General features: G+C 31.0%; 1 protein-coding gene across 1 annotated transcript in view; it reads right to left on the bottom strand.

Annotated features, from left to right (window-relative positions):
- Positions 1-22,681, bottom strand: part of LOC124531829 (cadherin-86C) — a 102,178-nt gene that overhangs the window by 70,691 nt on the left and 8,806 nt on the right. The window contains exon 2 of the mRNA XM_047106367.1: positions 1,222-1,318. The gene's annotated coding sequence lies outside the window, so the exon portion shown is untranslated. The remainder of the gene's footprint in view (positions 1-1,221; positions 1,319-22,681) is intronic.

The following is a 22,681-nucleotide window of genomic DNA, read 5'->3' as shown; positions in this document are numbered from 1 at the left end:
CGAAATGCTAATTGTATTTGATATATTGAATATTAATATTAAATATACCACTATTGATATAAAAGTGTGAGAACGTAACAAAGATTCGATTTTGATTTCTCAAAGATCCAAAGGGCCTCTTCTGCACGTCTGATACAAAGTCTCGTATGGACAAATGTGTGTCTATAATTAATGATAATATAAAGAAAAACAGAGTCTTTCAACTATAATACAAATCTAAAGTAAGGTAACATTTTTTAGAAAGTATAATGACAATAAATGATCACTACATCTACTTCTTACATAAAACTTCTTCAATAAATTGACGTAACAATTTGGCCAATCGCTCATTATTAAAAGTCTTTGAAAAGTAACAAAGACAAAATCTAGTATCATATGCATCCTTTTTTTTATATAGTATTTATTTTGTTGGCAAATTCACGGTTGGCAGCTAATTGACAATAACTAACTACATGTGCTTGGGCATGTGACCACTTACTAACAGGTGTCACATCTGGTTGGCTGCCTTCACGACGTTCATAAAAAAACTTTAATACGCAATGTATCGTGTCTCTATACAGCGTCTTAAATCGGGAAATTATACAAGACAGCGTGGGTGTGATACGACAATGTGCAAATGCTTATAAATGTACGATGGGTATAAATTTCGTAAGGACTTAAATCTAAATACACATTTATCAGTCAATGCTAGTTATTCATTGCCTTTATTTTTGTGACGTTTGTGTAATATAAACTTGCTAGAATACAATAGTCGTTAACAAGACATTTACAATACAAAGTGAACATAAGAAATAAAAAAATAATATAGAATTTCTCGTTACATACTCCATAATTATACTATTATATCTTTTACTAGGTATCGCCCGCGGCTTCGCTCGCGTTTTATTGGTTATCATATTATATTAGGCAAAAAAGTAGCCTATGTCCTTTTTCGGGGTTCAAGTTTGCTTCAAATCAAACATCGTCAAATTCGCTTCATTGTTTTAGTTGTGTAAGACAGACTGAGTTACTTTCACATTCATAATATTAGTATAGATTATGTAGAAATTAATGTGAAACGCGGTATCCGGTTTAATTAATTATATAATTATTCGTGCGATTTGCAACCTAATACTGATATATCATAATACAGAGCCATCAAACCCATCTAATGATACAAGCGTACCCATATTGTTACGAATCAGTAGATCGACGTACGTTAATTAATATAAGTTAACTTACCTGTTGACTTTAATGTATACAGGCCGACAAAGCTATCCCAACCTCGTTGCTTACTCCTCATCCTTTGGAAACTGTATTTCCTTTTTTATCCGCACACCTGGAAAATAAAAATTTCTATCAAAATCTTTCTTAGCCCACACATTCAATTAACTTCAATTAGATATAAGAATAGAAAAATTTCTTGTTCCTATTTCTTCAATTAGCATATACATAGAGAATTGGAACAGTCTTCTCATTAGGAGAGTTGAATGTGGCAAGAGGTAGATTTGAGATAACGCATTACGCATGCGCGGACCATTGTCTTTGCGATAGTTAGATAATACGGCGAAAGCTTAACTAGTAATATATAAAGCATTTAGACGTTACGACGCAACGACTCTAAGTGTATTTAAAAATAGACCGTACTGTAACTGTTTTGAAAATTTACATATTTAATTTTTAATTCCAATGAAATAGTATGCAATATCGTATTCGAGAACAGTAATCACAAACATTTTAATCATGCCAAATATAACGAGTGCTTTACAGTTTTGAAAGTAGCCTAAGTTTATCTTAATTCAAATCAAACCTACAATTGTCTCAGCTCATTTTAAACCACTTTGAATGAAAATTCCAGACAGCCAGTAGTAATGTTATATCAACAATCTTTTGTAGCATGTCGTGACTTTGCTTATACATAATTGTAGTGTTAATGCTTAAGCGCACGTGCCCAACGAGTGCGTACCGCCAACGCCCGTATACCTAAAGATTAATATAAGTGGTACAGTTGCCGACGCAATAATTTCTCGCGAATTGCAATTCCGCAGAGGAAATTATATTATTTTTTACGGAGTACTGTTATTTAATTATCCTCAAACTTGTACTATAATTATGAACACGTGAGGATATGATATCCCCCATTCGAAAGCGGTTGTTGATGATAATATTTTCGACAAATCTATGATTTATACATATAATATAAATTCTAACTATAGTCATAGATTTTGTAATATCAAACCATTCGTATGGTTCATTCGAACATCAAATGGGAAATGATCAGTTGCAATAAAAACCAGATCTGCTTTATGTATTTGCCCAAATCGAGAGTTAAATTTAGGATCTCAAGATGTGTGGCTTTATATTTTAGTAACTAAAATAACGATGCATTTATATGAAAGTATAAAAGTGATAATGAGAATGTTGATCTTGTTTAATTAAGGATTTCGTAGAGATAATAATCAATCGTATCGTTCATCAATCCTGTTTTCAATCGACGTTGTTCGCGATTCATCGCGATATAGATAACACGTATATTTTATTTATTAATTGATGGAATTAAATATACATATATTTTATTAATATATCATACAGCAAATTGTTTCTATGTAAATTGATAATTAGTAGTAATAAATACAAATATTTAATCATTCAAGACTTCTAGATGTGTTCTATATTTATTTTTATTTATAACATATAAATTACGTCAAACAAGAAATAGAAAGTCTTTGTAAGTACCGCCCACTTATTATGTTACATACTACTGCAAAATAGCAATACTAAGTATTGTTGAGTTCCAGTTTGAAGGGTAAGTGAGCCAGTATAACTCACAGTCACGGGGGAAATAACATTTGAGTTCCTTAAGTTGGCGGCGCTTTGGTGATGTGAGGAATGATGTAATCTTATAGCATGTCTAGGTATTTTCTTTATGGCACGTAGACTAACTATCACGTCTGACACCTGGTTGTAAGTGGTACCACATACCATCGGGTGGTCAATTACCCAGACTGCGATATTTGAACATAAATACAGATCTATCCTCTTCTCTATTATCCTTTTAACCATGGAGAGTGTAGTTATTTAATTACTGACGCATTTGCTCGAATAACATTCCAAATGTCACATTTTTTTACTCGTAATTACGAATATTCAGTTCATTACTTGAATCTTCAAGCTCCTTCATGAGCATCACTCTTTATAATTATATACGCGTTCCATACTCAACTTGCTGTCATTAAAAGTTAAATGTCAAAGGGCTCTATGGATACGAATACAGTTACATTTTTATTAATAGCTTAACTTTAAATGAACCCTTAACTAATCAAATAATTATACCTCAATGCATCGAAATAATTTAAGTATGTAATTTTCAATTATAAACGCATGACATTTTGATCTTATGTGTGGCACGCATCACATGAAACACATTTCAACATTAAATGATACAATATATATTCTTTGCATGAACGCAGCTCAAATCGTCTGTGATTGTAATATATTAGAGTTGTTTTTTATATACAAGCAATTCGAATTAATAACAATTATATATGAAATATAAAATTTATAGTAAATAGCCTATTTTCGTTTGATAACTGATAAATAATAGTAAATATGGTTGATTGAAGAATACCAGCTTTCAATTATAACAAAGACAAAGATATAAGGATAAACTCAATAAAAGGATTTTCATTTCAATGACTAATGAAAATGAATCGACTTTTATTAGACATTGTGCGGAGCAAATTTGCGTAATCAAGCCGTGATACAATAATCTCAATAACGTTCTATATTTTTAAATTTTGCACATTACTTTTTTAAAATGTCATTATAATAAAAAATACACTTTCTTTCGATACAAAAAAGAAAATTTTGTTCTTTGCCAATTGCGCTTACTATATAAAATTTACTATATAAAATTTAATGTTGTTTATACCTATAAAGATGTATCACCTTGAATGTCACCCATATTAAATGTTCTTTTTAAGTGTTTAGTGATAAGTCGATGGTGTAACTTTTACAATAACTAAAGCATTCAGCGTACCTCACTTGGGTTTCGTACCGTTCTTCGTTTAGAGACTGTATTAATAATCGCCTCAAACATAAATATTAATGTTTTATAAAATGCTTCCTCATTATAAAATATTTTGACAAGGACAAGATGTATAAGATATTTATTTAGATTATCTATCGTAGGTAATATACATATATAATGTCAAATAAATGTAAATACAAAAATCGTATATTCGAATAATCGACGATTCTAAACTCATAGTATATTGCGTTAAAGTTTTGTTTTTGTATCTATTATTTAAACAATTATTATTTATAATCAGCTTAGGTTTTCCTTAAAATAGTATACTATTTACAATTGTTTCTTCATATAAGATTCAAATAAGATTATTTTGGACTAAAAATATTTGTCAACATAACACCTGAGCAGGCAAAGTCTGGCAAAGTTCATTACAACATAATAAATAGACGAAATCTGTCGGTCAAGTCAAAGGTGATTGTAGATAGAGAATCTAAATATTTATACAGAAAACGCATTCTTCATATTGGTAAAGGGCTCAGAACGGATGTTTTGTTTGTTCAAAATTTATGCCCAAACGGAGTTAAACATAACGGCACATTGAACAAAGCTATGCCTCAGTTAGAACTATACAGTTTTTAGCGAAACGTGAGCGAGATTAAATGCGTTTTCGGAAGATATAAGATTAAAAAGGAGTGTCAATGTTTGCGTAGGTAACGAAAGTTCAAGTGGGCGTTTATTGACATTTTATTTTTAGCCGGAATGCGTTCCATACTGCATATTATGGTGTATTTAAACGCATATTTCACAAAATATTGAAATACAATATGCGAAATAGAGAAATAGTCTCGACTAAATTTTTGCGGAAACATGAACGTATAAAATATACAAAATGTTACACAATTCTATATTTACTGAAATGTAGTTAATTGCTTATGCTTTATTTCACAGCCGCGCCTTCAAATCGAATAGTAATGTTTGACAAGTTTTATTCTTAACAATAGCGCAAGAACGCGGGCATTGTTAATAAGTAACTATTTACGCGTCAAATTCTTGCGCAAGCAAACGCCAAAGTGCAACCAGTTTTTGTTGATGAAGATATAGAAAGCGACGTTTTCACAATCTAGTAATTAATGTACAATCGCAACTATCATTGTATTTTGCTATCTGTAATCGACACCCACAATTTGATATCTCTCTTAATTCTGACAACAAACGAGTAAGATTAGGTTACCTTTCTACGAATTTATTAATTTACAGCCGTACAACTTATTCAAGCGCCACGATTGTGTTTTACAATTGATTTATAAATAAACTCAAATTGTAGCCATTTACAGTTTCGATAATAACTTAAAAGCCCAGTTGTAACTAATATACTAATTATTTAAATGTAAATGTATGGCAACAATACTCATAAATTATTTGTTGAAAATGTTGTTATCTTGAAACAACAAATCGTTCAAGATATATAAGGTCGATCGACTAGAAACGTGTCGTTGATTTTTTCGGCAACACTCTAATATTAAAAGCGTCGAGGTAGGTCTCGCACAAAAGAATACTTTTATTGAAAGTATTCTAAACTTATATTGATAATTTTTATTATTTATTAATACGATACAGTTTTTACCTTTAATTTTATTATAAAATAGGGATAATTAGATTTGGTAACTGTCTAACAATCTCACATCATACGATATTACAAGTTTTTACATATATAAACCCGTAATATCATGACATATAGATAAAGACTCGTAACCTCGTAAGCCATATTGATATTTTCATAGTAACGAATACATAATCGATGTTCCAAAAAAAACAATTCAATGAACTCGACGACTGCGGACACGACGCGTCCTTCACAAATCGAACGGTAAAAGCAATATAGATAATTACATACATTAATAAAATATGCATTAACCGTTTAATGTTGACCCGTGTATGGCTTGCCCGTTTATACGTTTTGGAGATCAACTTATGTACAGTAAATTTCTGACATTTACATCACAATTTGTGATTACGCGTCTTAATTAAGAAAATAAAAATGACAGATGATAGAAATTAATGCGTATTATGTAACTTTTCTGTAATGAGAAACTCATTGTTCTAATACGGGCATTTTATTATTTAACATATTTATTACACAATTTAAAAAAAAATCCTACATCTGAATAACGAAATCAAAGTTATCGTATTACCCGTGACATAATGATGTGAACCTTTCTTTACATAACTACCGGTAGTAGAAGCGTACTATTTATTCTACTACTGCTATGAGAATTCACGACTACATACCTACATACCATAGGATCATGCATATATTAGAGACAGCGCTTATGTTTAAGCACATAAGAGTTACAGTTGCATAATTATATGTATATGTCGTATAAACCATTGGTATTTACGCACGGATCGAGTGCAGACCGAAGGCAAGCAGCTTTCCACAATAAGCTTGCTTTAGTACGCACATGGACGAGTTTACGACCTCAAGGCATCCTGCAGTAGTTCTTCTTACCATATGTTAACATCATTACAATTATTTTCTTGTTCATCCTGATTCATCTGTGACCGATATTCGTAATAAATTCTTATTTGCTTATATATTTTCATACATAGCGTTGTTTTAGTTGGTTATTTTACTCAAACAGTTTTTTAGCCTTTAAACAAATAATATTGTCATATTAGAAGAATGTTCCATAAAAAGTGTTGCATGTATGTATGTCTGACTTCATTTATTTATATAAATCAATTAAAATGCATTACGAAAATACATACTACCTTTACTTAATATATACATGTCATCACTTACTTGGAACCTATTGATCAATTTAAGTGTTAAATGGTTGCCTCTCTAGTATTAGGTCGAATTAATAGTTTATTTTTTAATTCCAGAACACCTAAATGTAAGTAATAGTTGCTTTTAAAATGAAGTTAATAAAGACTCGTGAATATAATGTTGTCTTAAATTTTCGCGATTATTACACATTGAAATATGTATAAATATGCTATAATGTTTTAGACGTATTCATGAAATATTTTTTTACAGGGTTTTTTTTTTTATCGATGCCGCCATCCCATTATATAGTTACCTATATCTAATACCAATTATTTTTTATTGTACGGCGTTGTGGAAAATGCCACCCAATAGTCAATAGTCATTGCCAATAAAAAATGCGGCATTAAAAAAAGGCAATACTCAGAACCATCAATACAGCGGACGACCTTGGGTTGCAATATGTTACGCTTCTTGTTATTGGCCTGTAATTACAATTGCTCACTTAATCTTCAAACCGGAACACGACACTTTAAACCTGTGTGCAGTAAATCCTAACATTTTAAATAAAGTGTACAAATTAACGATTTGCGTGTTTGTCTCTATTAGATAAATCTAAGAAATTATTATTTATTTAAATTTTTACGTAATGGCTCCACAAGCACGACAGTATTTAATATTTACTTGATATTTAAAAAAATATTTTAAACCGTTACGGTAACAGATAATATTATGATTTAATAAATTTTATATTTATATTTTAAGAAAACAATTGGACATAGATGTTATATAAGCACACAACTAATCCTGCTCTAGTTTTATTTTATGTATAGATGTCTAATAATTGGCATGAAGCGGAGGCGTGTGAACTGTCTAACACGCAATCACTTTCATTAGTAGATGCCACTTTTCCCACTTCTGTTACGAATGCTTTACTTTGCGTACACGATAAAACTTTTCACACGCGTTTGAAACATATATCATTAAACAAAGTCTTTGTAATAACGGCCACCATTTCAAATACCAATTATTAAAATACATGGCATAATAAAATGTCTTTCAATAAATATATCTTCTTAATTAGAATCAAGGAAGTACTGTAAGTATCTTAGATGTATCGAATTAATTTAATGTAAGCATCCATACGATCCTATCTATTTAGAAATGCGTTCGATAAATCTGATCTAATCGACTTTGCTTAGTCGAGACTATTGTTACTAAACTTTTTCTAACACCGCTTTCGTAAGCCTAGTTCTAAGACTAAACAGGTTATCGAAACCTTTGGTTCCTGTTTCTCTGTATTTGGCCATTTATGTGTACTCGGTTATTACTCCACAAATATTTGGTTTCCGTCAAATGTAGTCAGAGTTGTACGTTGTAATGCGTTTTTAAATTACATAACACAGTGTTACGTGTTAAAATGTTAACTTTTATTTATTTATTATATATTTACACTTACAGGCCAATGACTGGAGACAAATATTTATAAAAATGTTTAAATACAGTAAATTTATAATTTTAAAAATATTACGGGTTTCTTAAATACATAAGACAATATATACATTAGCGATAAAATAATACAGAATTAACATAGAAAGAATGTGGATAATTAGAAAGAATCTGATTATTAAAAAAGAAGATTAAACCACGAAAGGAATAATAAAGATTTCTTAATATTTCCTTTATTTTTTGGATGTAATTACCACGATGATGCAAGCGTTGCAAAGTGGAGGCGTAATCGTTCACAGTAGAAAGTTAACTTGTATGAAATTCATTGTAACAAAAAGTTGGCCATTTAAGGCGAACAACGCAATACTGGCTATCGCTGGATAGCAGTCCTTTAAAGTCCCTAACCACTTATGATATTATGTGTGGACCCGCGGCGCTTCAGCGTTTCTCATCGACAAAGTCTATCAAGTAATCAATGCCGCAAAATTGCAATCCACGAGTTCCCATCGAACCTGATGTTCCTCGATGAATTTTTAACTGCACGTTTGTGATAAACGATGCGCATATCAAAACCGTTCCGGGTTCCATGCTGGTTTCACTTAAAGCGTCTTGAATACGTTGCAAAATATAAAACAGCTTACGAACTATTAATTGTCACGCATCATTTAATTCAGATATTGTATAACGAAAAAATAAAACAAAAACAGCTTGTCATTTATAAGAAATCATGAAAAGTAACAAAAACTAACTTTCACGTTTAAACGTTAGGTAAATTGCTGTTTAACATAAAATGTATCCGTATCAAATGGTATTTAGTTGCAACATTTTCCATAGAATTTAGAGTAAGACTGAAAATAGATAACATTTTTTAGTTGACCTTTTAAATGGCCGACGGCGGCAAAGTTGCACCAGTTAAAATCAGAGCTGTAGAAAGCGGGCAGAACAGGATATGACCTTTCCATGTGACCTTTAGCCATTAATAGTAGTCTGATATGACCCCGGTAGTGTATGTGAAAATCGCTACCATTTCACCTGGATATAATTCAACGAGCACAAATCATAGAGTCATGTTAATGTAATCGTGAACAATATGGGTGTATACTTATCGTGGGTGGTTTTATTATAGTTCCAAATAATATGTGCCGATTTAATTTGATTATTTAGCCATTTAGCATTCGGTTCTCATAAAGCTACCGTTTCGTATTACTAAGTGCTGTGGAATTCTCAGTATATTTTCTCCGAACCAATAACTATAACCGAACGGATGCTTACACCGGGAAACCATAACAGTTTACTTTTCGATAATTGAAAACCTTGTTCATAAACCTAGGACCGTTAAAGTATTAATTTACGCAATTGTAAATGAACCCGACTTTACCCGATGACTAGATCTCCAATTGACCACTATCCTCATTAACGCAAGACCGATAGAAAGAGACGGCAACAGTAAAACTAGTTTAAATGTTTTCTTCCGGGCGTATGCAAATGCATGTTACTAAGTACGCGATCGTAAGCTTGCAATCATCTTGTATGTTCACTCCTAAGATATATTAGCACGCGTAGGCGTGAGCATCGGTCACGTATTGGCCTGAGTTATAAGCTAGAAATGAAATAAATCCAGCTTCACATTCGACTGCCGCTTTGTTACAAACATATTGACACCCACGCGAAGAGTGAACGCACGTGTTGAGTCTCTCTGGCTTTGTCAGTCATATTAAATATCAATGTCTTTGTAAATTGAAAATGTAACAACAACAACAGCCTGTAAATTTCTTACTGCTGGGCTAAGGTTTCCTCTCCCTTTGAGGAGAGACATATTCCACAACGATGTTCCAATTCGTTTTGGTGGAATGCACGTGTTGCAGAATTTCTTTAAAATGGGTGTGTAACATACAGATTTCTGCACTATGTTTTCCTTCACCGCCAAGCACGAGATGAATTATAAATTAAGCACATGAATGTTGCTTAATTTATAATTCATTATATATAATGCTTCCCTGGGTTTGCAATAGTCGGTCAAGCGTTCTAACCACTGTGCCACCTCGGCTCAGGCAACTTGAATAAACTTCACATAATCTATCATAACTACTTTTTCATATAGCTGTTCGATAACTTTTCCAAATTTTTAAGTTAAAATAAATAAAATACTTTGGAATTCCAACCTTGTTCAATAATTATGTCGGTGAATATACACACTCTTGAAAAACTCGCACCGAGATTACGTGATTTAAAGCCATTTAAGCTGCCATTAGGACTTTAATGATTGTATTGCCGCCCCGTTCACCAGGGATCGCTTTAATTTTTTTTAGTTTCATCTTAAAGATAAAGTATGTGTTGCTCATAATGGACGAGTGATTTCGAAAACATTACAAACTCACGCCTAACGTTTATACAAATGCAAAAAAAATCTGCAGTTTGGTTGGTTCGTCTTAAAATACGTTAACTATGTTAAGATATATTTATAGTCATGACGTCAAATACTTAAAAAATTAAAATTAAAAAAGGTTGTGTCCAAATAAATTCTGCTAGAACAGATAATAAGACCGAGTATTACAGTATATCCATTACAGTATGCTCCAAAAATTGCAACGGCAAATCCTATAATGTTTTGGAATAGATACGAATATACCCTTTACTTTAGTAGTGTCGACTAGTATCGTATGCAATTAATCTAGTTTCAATATAATGAATTAAATTTAACAAGCAAAGTTTTTAATACAACTTTTAATATATTTTTTCCTCTACGGTGCCAACCATGACTAGATGTTTTACGAATACGCATTCTGACAAAAAAAATCTCTCGTCTACTGATTTTACAGCGAAGATTTCTCGATTTTAAAACATTGATTGACGGCACACGGGAGATAAAATGCATTCAAAATGTATTCGAGAACTATAAAACTCTCATGGTTTACTTCACGGTTATATAGAAATTCGAGACGGCATAAAAATGTTTGCGATGGCAATGTCGAAACTTCTTAATAATCTGTAAAGCTTATTCGTACGTATTCGTGCGTATAAAATAATCACAAATGTGATTGCTCTCGGCTATTGTAATAGTTGAAAATTAATTAAAATCGTCATACTTTTACAAATACATTAAATATTCGGTTTCGTGAGAATATAAGTTTAATGTTAAAAAGAGGTAAGTTTTGTGTGTCACGGAAAATATTCATACTAAAAATGTCATATAATAGTTAATCATGTACCATATCAAAATATATATACACTCTCGTATTTGGTCTTGTATTATTATATAATAATACTAGATTAAAAAGCGGCTTTACTCGCGTGAAATTTATAAAATTAACAGTAGCACGCAAATCGTCATCCCACATTTTATCCTCTCGAGGGGTAAATTAAAAAAAAAGTAGCCTATGTCACAAACTATCAACACAAAAATTTTCATGTAAATCAGTTCAGTGGTTTACGCGTAAAGAGGTTACAGACATGGGTATTTGCGCATTTTTAATATTATAATAGATTAATTCAAAACAATTAAATTAGTATTACATATAAGTACTGCATAAACATCAACGAATACCCATTTCATCCTTTTTATTGTCATATAATAAACTATTTAATAAAATGTCTCCTTTGTTATTGTTTTTTGATATCAGATTTAAATTTATTAATCGGAAAAACAGTAGGTATCTGGGTTTTAATTATAGAAGCAAATACCTTGACCAAAGAAGGATGCATTGACTATGTGACGACGGAAACCCGGCGCTACAAGTTCGTTTGTACTTCTCTAGCTACTATAACACAATTGTCACTATTTGTATCAAAATATTAAATATAATTGTGGATAAAAATATTATTTTAATTATACTGTGCAATCTCGTACATATTATTTTTAACGTAAACTTCATGGAAGAAGTCTTGAGCTCAGAGATTAAGATAACCTCTTTTTTACAGAATTAACATAGTGTATTTACGTTACTGTGAATGTTGAATCAATATAAAAATAGTGTTTTCATACAAGTCCAATATTATAATTTAACTTCAATCAAAATCAGTTGTCTAACCGTCCATAATGCGCATGACAATTAAGAAGTCAGATTCTACAATAGGGCAAAATTAAAATATACGTGATTGAAACTCAATTTTACTTATATATTGAAGATAAGTTGATTTGGGTCTTATAAAAGAATGTTTTTTTTTCTGTCTAAAATCTAAATTTTTATTACATTGATATTTTGAATGAGGTAGGTAAAAGGGAATGAAAATGATTACTACTTATGTCTAAAGGTATACTTGTTAATGAATTGAATACAAGCGACCTCAAACAAGTACGTCTACATCCGGCCCGCAAGACACAATAAAACATATACTAAAGGAATTTCGAATTTCAACCAATGAATGGAATAATTGAAAAAGTAAACTAAACCGGTTTATCGTATTATTTAAAGACAGTATACATTAAGCGGGTAACGATAAAAAAATGACGTCGAGGTCGCTTGACGGTCGTAAACGAGATGTTAAGAAAATAATAATGCAATAAAAACAAATAAAAATAATCTGTGTTTTAATTTAAACGAAACATTTCATCGTCTATTGAATAAAGATTTACGTTGCCAGTTGATACAATATATGAAAGTAAAATAACTAATTTAATGATACACGTTGACTATATTTATTTTCCTAGTACAAAACTTGTGCGTCTCTATGTACAAGTACGAAGTCATAAAAACGTGTGACGGACCGGCCACCGCGAGTTAAGTTTTATGATCGCGGTCCGGACGTTTGGACCACACCATTGTGGAATATCGGTTTATCTTTATAGGGTGTTTGATAAGTGACTGCTCGTGGATAAGAATCTGATCTATCGAGGTTATATTATGCAATGTTTCGTAATTTTGTACAAGCCTTCATAAAAATTGCCTCAAAGTTGAGCTGTTGATTTGTCTTATTATACCGTAGATATGACGATTTGTTTTCTGTGAATAATTTGGATTGAACTAAAATTATCTTGTAAAGTAATTAGACATATGTGTTTTTAAAAAGTTATCTATACGCACATTATTATGCTTATAATAAAGATAAAAATATCAACACCCAATCAATCAAACCCTATCATATTTAAAGCAAATATTTGGAGCTTATTTCGCTTTTTGACGACGCTTTCCTGGAAAAATGAGACAAAATTATTTCCTAATAATAATATATGTTTTCGCATGTTAATCCCCTTCTCAGCAGAGAACAAGATGAATTATACATTCACGACACAAAAGTCTACTTTATTAATTTGATTAAGATCCACATGGATCCATCTCGGCTTTATCCAAACCGGTATTACGATATTAAGAAAAAAATAAATTTATACATTTTTTTCCTTCTTAATATAACTTCACTTTTTATTCGGATTCTTTTGTATTTGGCTTTTACTAAGAAACATTTACTTTATACATACACAGTTATCCCCTAAGCCTAAATATAATTGGAAATAAGTTGAGGCAGCTGTCGCGTTTAAATTATAGTAACATGCATTTGTAGCAATAAATAAACCAGAGCAATTTACGTGTAGGTATATGAAATGCAGTCGTAACTTTATGTGACCCCAGTAATCAGTTTACGTAAACAGCTGACCTCAGGACTTAGCGAGTACCTTGTATCCGATTGACATTCCCGTTACTAATATCTAGATGTAAAATCCGAAGAAAGAACGCAGCGAATTGTTTAACTATGTAAATTAGCAAGTCTTAGCCCTTCTGATTAAAAGTTTCACGTTTAAGGCTACATCCAGATAACTTGGCATGTTAATTAAACCGAGCCTCGGTTAAACAATACGGAATTATCAAGTCATTGGCACAAATAATTCTAGTTCGGTTTGCGGTTTGATAGCGCTTTGGATGTTTGTTCGTTTAACTATATTCAATTAAGCCCTTTGTCTTACCGATCGTAAGATCGGTAGTTCGGTATTTTAGTTCGGTAGAAGTTAAAATGTATCAAAATTTGTATTTTGACGTATGATTCCGACCATTTGGTACAGAGTCGCCAAATCTTAACCATTGAACCAGTTATAAGATCCGTTTGATTGAAAATTTATTAAGTGAATTCGCGTTTGGGAGGTTCACCAAGATATTTCTATTTCATGTAGCTTAGACATTGCACGACATAAATATAGCATGATTACTGCAAGGTTTATTTTTAATTTAAGAGAATGAAATTGACCTTAAATGTTAATCAAAATAGCCCAATAGCCAAAACTCGTCGGGCTTGTTGTAATATATTTAAAATAGTCTACAATTCCTGGAACTCATAACCCGAAACTGCCTGTCAGTTTTTATTAAGCATTTGCTTGGGACAGGCTTAAATTGCATTCAGAATCACCTACGGGAATGAAAATAAAAGAGTTTATGACTGAGGTAGGTAAGTGGATATATTGCGAATTCTTGGAGCACGTTGTAAAATCTGTCTTAAGATGATGTAGGTCTGTAAAAGTAGAACGTATTATACTTTGAGAAAAAAGTTGATTTATCGTGTAATTTATTTACATATTTAAAGGGAACTAAGTCTATTGCCTCATAAAATTACTTTTATTTTATGATTAACACAAACACAATTACACAATTGAAATATATATAATCTTTACAAAATAAAAATACTGAAGTTATTTCCAACAAATAGACTCTTAGATATACATATATACATGCAAAGTAAATTAGTCCACTGTATGTAAGAAACTGCTTATAATTGCGCCAAATGAGTCCTCTCATATTGAAGAAAATGATTGAATTTAATTCCACCCGCAACCCTCAGTTAAGACCCTCGTTTTCCACCTGGTTGCACAATTGTTTCGGATCTCAATCAATTTTGTATTTAATAATTTATATGACGACGTTTATTTGGCTCAAACAAATTGAAATCCTATTCAAGTAAAATAATCATGAAAATTCATAAAATAAATACAAAACGAGCCTTCGAGAAAATTATTATTCATATAACATAATCAATATAATAATTTTAATATAATTTGTAGAACCTAATGTCGAATTAATAACTTAATTTACAAGTAGTTTTGTTCATTGCTATCATAACGACTACACTTATTTCTATATTTTTTGCAAGTTATGATGAAATCCTATTAGTCAGATGATTATGGTTACTTCAATTATCACAAATAATAATCAACACTCTGAATAAGATTGTGTTAATTCTATGTAATACTGTTCGCTGATAAAGGTCTCATGATGAAACGATCCGCAATCGCTCTGTGCTAATGAAGTCATTAATCATAACTGAACTAGTGATGAGCAAATTCTGGCTAAGGATTTACTAATAGTTGGGTCAGGCATTTCACCTGGAGGTACATGTACAGTTTTTGTATTATTGAATCTTGTTATGTTATGTCAAAATTCATTGCCGTCAACGGATTGTCAATCAATCAATCAATCAAAGAAATTTTCCCGTTTTGTGGGAAACTAGCATGATTTTATATTTGTGCATTTATTGCCTACAATAGTGTATATGGTGTGTTAATAAGACACGACGGTGTATAATGCGGTTTCTATACAGTTCTAATGTCTATATAAAAATGTTACCTTAGGATTATGTCCTACTAACAGAGTTCAGCTATCTCAGTCAGTCTCAAGAGGACTAGCCAACCGCGCAGAAATAACTCGCTTTCAGTATTCTAATGAAAAATTTTCGCCAGAAGTATTTTTTTTAATTATTTTGGGCTCCAGATCAGAATGTGCGTTCGAAGTCACTTGACACGAAACTAACTAGGCAGTTGAACTATATAAATATATACATATATTAATAATTAAATTTTAAATTAATTGAGAAAGTATAAATAATTAAAATGCAAACGTGATATTTCTGTGGATTACGTTTCGGTATGAAGCGAAACAATTTCAACGCAAGGAAGTAATCATACGTGATTAATTAAAATTTTTAATTTAATGTAATTACCCGAAAGCGTGAGGCAAATCTTTCAATGAAATATAAGCGGCACTGCTTCAGAGATTGGGCCAAGCTTTGCAGAGCTACATTTTATTTTTGAAGACAATACAATTTAAATAAACTAAATCAGTAACTACAATTATGTGAGGTTTTAATAAAAGGCGATTTAAGAAAATAATAGGAGTGTTGATATTAAATATATTGTCTTTTCTATAGAATGCAATTGAATTGAGTAACATCCGTAACCAATATCAAGACTAGTAGGTACTCAATAATATATTACTATAAAAAATATTAATATAAATTAAATGAATTTATAACTAAAACCATTTCAAGTCAATTACTTCAATCAGGTATCGAACTCGTTAACACGCAACCGTCACAGGCTAACCGAAAAGGTCGTCGGTAGCGTGAAGTTTTGACAGGCGTTTGAAAGATGATACGCGCAACCGAGTGAATTCAGAAAGCATCCATTAATCAATGCATAACATCTTTTATAATACTGGAATATTTAAATTGAAATGGAATCTTCGCTAAATATATTACATTATATCATAGACACTTCGTTTTAACTAATCTTTATTTATTTTAGCCAATAAAAGATTTTTCATTTGTATAATAGATAAAAGTAAAACTCACCGTCAAGAATATTAGCTATCACATAAATAGACTAACTCGAGTTTTCATCTACTTTATTTTTATTATTATTAAACTTGAGAAAGAAATATCTTGAGAAAAACTATACGTGGAAAGATATTCTGCCATAATTTTATCAAGTCCACTTTGGTGTAGACTGCTGGAATAAAGCCATTTCCAAATAGTGTGACATTGAAGGCTATTTTTTACTTTACATAATATGGCATAAACTAAATCAAAGCAACTATAAAATAACTTTTGGTTTATTAATTAAACTAGATCTTTAACGTTCAAGGCTATTTTATTTGGTTTTAATGTCATAAATCAATGTACTTCAAAAATAGGTACTGTAATATATAAAAATATAATTGACCTAGTTATAAACACCAAAGTATATTGTTACTACGATTATGTTTTTTTTTTTCATCACGAACCGGTAATCACAAGCTGTACTTTACTACGCGAGCTACCGGTATTTTGCGTGAACAACAGCCGTTTAATTAGTTGTAGCGACCTAAAAACGTTTTACCTATGACACTAAGCTTAGCTTACAATTTTCAGTAGAATGAATAATTTATATACAACATAATTTGTTGTTTTTATAATAAGGCAGATTGAAAAATGGTAATCTGTAGACGATGATGTTTCAAAGTTTTTATAATGACTTGTTTAAACTGAAGAAGATTAATACGCAAATTATTATTAGCTAGCAAAGATGGTCTGATGTTTACCTTAACCGAATATTGCGCGATAAACCCAGGCACACCCTAATAATTTCCATGTGCTTAATTTGATCTCATAATTCATATCGAACTAGACAGTGAAGGAAAACATTGAAAATATGTCACATATTGACTAGCATAACTTGGAGTAGCGTGGTATGAAGGATTCCAAATGTTGTCATAGGACCTAGTGACATAGTGCATAGTAGCTGCCATAGTGACAAGGCTACAGACCGTTAATGTGTTTATTTTATTCTTATTCGGCTCGAGGTTGTGCCTTAAATATATTATAATAATGAGGAGAATATATTAAATTCCTTTTCTTCAAAGTTTCCCACATTTCCATCCTATCCTAACTATTTTACTCCTACGTTAAGTAAATATTATTTTAGGACATACACCGTAAGATGTTCTTGAATAGAGATTAAACTGTCTAATTATTATTTACTTTGGTTAAACTTTGATATGTTAATATAATTCATTCTAAATAAACCAGTCCATTTGAATATATTGAATATAGCTTATTATAATATCTTTACTCACCCGTACTACAGTTGCGTGATTTTGTGTGGTATTACCACTATTCGGGTCATAAGGCTACATTTAATTATAAACCAGTTGTTATAATTAACCGGATTTGGCTACTAAATTTAACTTGGACAAAAATAGGTGAGGCCTAAGGTGGCACTGCCTCAGCAATATTCTAAGTTATTTTATTAGAAATATTTTTAATTTCATAATAAAAGATTTAAGCGAAATAAAATTTGGTATTTCAGTCTAAGTAAATTAAAATATTATTTTTGATGTTACATTTATTATATTTTAATTTTTTATACTAAAATATAACAAGCTTATAGAATGAAAAAAGTAAAACTAAGTTAAATAATAATAAATTGGTAAAATAAAATCGACTGTACCTTATTTGAATAATTACTCTGTTAAAAAATTAGTTTTTAAACATATAATAAAAGTATTTCATTTAAATTAAGTAGAATAGAAAATAATTATAAACAGATTGTTGTATTTCCTTTGTGTTTTTGACGTTTTAATTAAATCTTCTTAACACAATTTAATGAAATTCAGATCACCTTTATAAAGAAATAATGTACTGTTAGTGATTTTATGTAAATAAAAAAATGTATTTTATTAAAAAAAATTCTAACCTTCAAACTGGATACAAATTTCTCGTGTCACTTCTGACTTATATAAACATACATAATCGATCCATCCTTTTTGGACATCTCAAAATATTGATTCATAGTTAATATCTAATAGGTTTTTTTACGCATATTACTAAAAACTTATTTCTTCGCATATTAATACATAATTAATTTTATAATGTCAACATGTCACGCGATGATTGTAATAAGGCGATTCAAAAACCTATAATGTATATCATAGGTCTTTGAATCGACTTTTGACTTATGATAGCAATCGATTCAATATATATGTATCTTGAACACAATATCTTCAATCCAATGTTAATCGTACAGTTTACTTAATCAGATTGAGGTCTCGACCTTTGTAATTAAAGAGCTGTTAATTATATTGAATAGATAGGAAATGAGGCTAACGGTCAACCGGTGACATTTAGAAGTCTTCTGTTTCTTTGGTACTACAATTAGCGTTGGCCGTCCATCGGCTAAGATCGGTCGTTCCACGATAGCGTAACCATGGTAACGAAGACCACACACGAACAATAAGGTTGTACCGGGAACTATGCAAATCAAACCCTTTTGATTCTACGTGGTTGTGTATACATTAAGCGTTTTGTTTTTACGATTCTAATTAATCCGTATCAATGTGGTACTCTATTGCCACACCACAGGTTCGACGGCGTCGGGTATTTTTATTTCACTCACGTAACCGGCCGGCAATGTCAACAACAAACTGAACCTACGAGTCGATCGCCAACTGTATTGACCTGCCTTATGTACTAGTCAAAGTGGTATTATACCTAGAAAACGCCGTTTTGTATTTAGTATACATATTGTGTAGGTACTATTAAATTTTCTAAGTGTAAAAAAAGTTACTTTTACTATTTATTATAAGTATTATAAAAAAAAACTTTTCTTTCTCAACTTATGTGTCTTGTGAAACTGTAAATTTTGTGTACCTTAGTAGCTCCGACTTTGATCCTCGCTCATGACAAATATTTATATTAATGATGATGAAGTCGGTATCATTACATTTCATATAATTTTGAATATTTTGACAAACCCTATCAATAAATAAAGTAAATCTTACATACATCAGCACATTTCCTGACGAGCAACTACCGCGGTTTTATCCACATTAAAGTTTATTCCATGTGTCGTAACGTTATATATATACTAAATAAACTTTATTAATAAATGGAATAAACAGAAATTTATCGTTTTAATTCTAATATTATAATAATAATACTCTATGATTCAGGCCAGAAATTCACAGAACATTTCCGTATGCAGATCTCATAGAGATGATTTATCTTAACAAGTCTACTGCACATCTGTACGTAAACCAGATATGGACAATTTCTTAAAATTATTTATAGTTACCGTTGTAGATATTTGCATAAGAGAGATGGCTGGGCGAGATAACACAGTTTAAGGCGAAATTACGTGTGCTCGGTAAATTCAGAAGACTCTTACTAAAATCGAATTTAAATAAAACATGCCTTCAAAGAACTTATGGGAATATGCAAATGTAACTCTGCTTAACAGTTTCCAGATTTTGAAACGCAATTTCTAAAAAGGTTTTCTTTTAGAATGTTAAATAAAACATTTGAAAAGCCTGGCCACTTCAACTTTTTACTTCTTCGATTTTTAAATATTAAGCTTAAAAGGATTTCACAGACTAAAAACAGCGAATATTAATTTATTCTTGAATTGGAATAAGTAATATAACATCTACATATATATTTACTTCATGTAACAAAGACGAAAACATCCGTTCATTCGGAATTGTCAGTATTAACTTTCATTAAATAGTTTCTGATTAGTCCTTTTCTTTATCTGTTCTTCAGTTATATTCATATTGAAATGATAAACGTTTTCATCAATCTGCATATTTATCAATTACTTTCCAACAAGGCTAAATCGAAGGATCCGAGTGACGCGACAGCGTGGACGAGTACCCTATTCAGTGCGCCCACGATTCCCTCCAGCCGATATCGAGAAAACAATTATTATCTACTCGGAAAGCGATAAATCCCTTGTCCCGAAGCTGACCGTTATTGCCATCGCGACATGCTATCTGATCCTGTACTGTGACATATTGCTTGGAATATAGGTATGCTATTAGGTATTTTGTCTCGGTCACGAATTGAGATCGGTCTATATTGTTTTCTGTTCTCTTTGTTCGAAACATGATTGTAGACTAACAGTAAAATATATCATGTCATGTATTCTAGGGCTTATGTTTAATTATATGAATCAAAGTCGAGTGATATATATATCGAAACAACGTTATTTTATGAATTTCATCGAAAATAATGTAATATGGAAAAAATTTAAATATCGCACGTAGTTTTTCTTAGAGACGACCCTCCTCTTAAGGAGAAGTAGGTTCTACTACACGTTTTTACATTTGTATTGCAACCCGTGTTCTTTACAAAATCTTTACAAAGGTAAGAAAGAGCATTCGATTAAAGAACAAGTATATAAAGAAAAAAAATCTTGCTTTTTTCCACTAGAAAATTTGAAATTCTTGCCTTTTCTGGATGAAAAGGCAAGAATTTCTATGACATACGTGTTCTATACATATAAACCTTTTTCCTTGAATCACTATGATGTTTTTATGAATACCATATTAAAATTCATTAAAACAATCTAAATCTAAAAGTTATTTTGTTTTATATATTATCCAGAGATTTCATTCAAGATATTCGAGCTTCCTCGCGTAATGTTCCTTTACTACCGCTGCATGAACTCCAACTCCAACTCCAACAAGGACGCTTGTTGGAGCTTTTCCGGATTGTAACCTATATTTTATTCTTAATTTTGTTTATAAAATGTACTCCGGTATAGCCTATATCCTCTAGTGGTATAGCCCCAAACTACAATACTAAATATTGTTGTGTTCCGGTCTCAAAAGTGACTTAGCGAAACTACAGTCGTTTCTTATCTCTTTGTATTTTATTAGCCATCCATATATTTAATTACAATGGTCTATTTGAATTAAATATTCAAAGAAAAGTTACTTTTGTCATTCACTCGGGTGTGAATATTTTAATCAATTTGGTGGAACTGGTTACCTACTTACAAATTTTAATTATTATAAATAAAAGTTGTAAAAGTTTTTTTTTATTGGTCGTCTATATATTAATACAATATTTTTTAAATTTAATATATATACCACTATTAGTTAGTAACTTTATATAATTTGAAATGACATTCTTGATCAAATCTAATCTTAAGAATAATATAACTGTCTCGTGTAATATATATTAAATTTGATAACAATATTATTTACACATAGTTTCACAGTTTGTAGACAGATTGTACGGGTTGATATTAAATCTGGACGACAAATCGTTGCAATTTATTAAAAATTTAGATGAAAATATGGGAATAGCTGCTTTGATACAAACGAAGCTATTGTACATATGATGATTGTACAGATGAGGGGTTAGATACCAATTTAGACCGTATAAATGATTATGGTGCTCTAATAAGCTTTGGCGAAAAAAAGCCTTAACATTTTATACAAAAAAATCCGTTTCAGATATATAATTACAATGTTACATGCATAATACGTAATTACAATTCGGAGCAATTAACAGTTACAATATATATTATCAATATTTTATTTCAACTGTATTATTTTCTTTAATTAATATAAATGCATTAATTATATTTAACAAATTAATATAACTAATTACAGTTGTCATCATCAGTCAATTGTAATCCATTGTTGGACAAGTGCATCCTCTAAGGCAAGTTAATAGCTTCTTGAAGTTTTTAGTCAGTAATAAAAACTAGATCGATATTACTAGCCAAAAAAGTACAACAACAACAACAACAGCCTGTAAATTCCCACTGCTCGGCTAAAGGCCTCCTCTCCCTTTGAGGAGAAGGTTTGGAACATATTGCACCACGCTGTTCCAATGCGGGTTGGTGGAATACATATGTGGCAGAATTTCTATGAAATTTGTCACATGGAGGTTTCCTCAGGATGTTTTCCTTCACCGCTGAGCACGAGATGAAT

Source organism: Vanessa cardui, chromosome 8, assembly GCF_905220365.1.
Source record: "Vanessa cardui chromosome 8, ilVanCard2.1, whole genome shotgun sequence".
Taxonomy (NCBI): Eukaryota; Metazoa; Arthropoda; class Insecta; order Lepidoptera; family Nymphalidae; genus Vanessa; species Vanessa cardui.
Note: the sequence above shows the minus strand (reverse complement) of the source record. Positions and strands in the feature narration are given on the sequence as shown.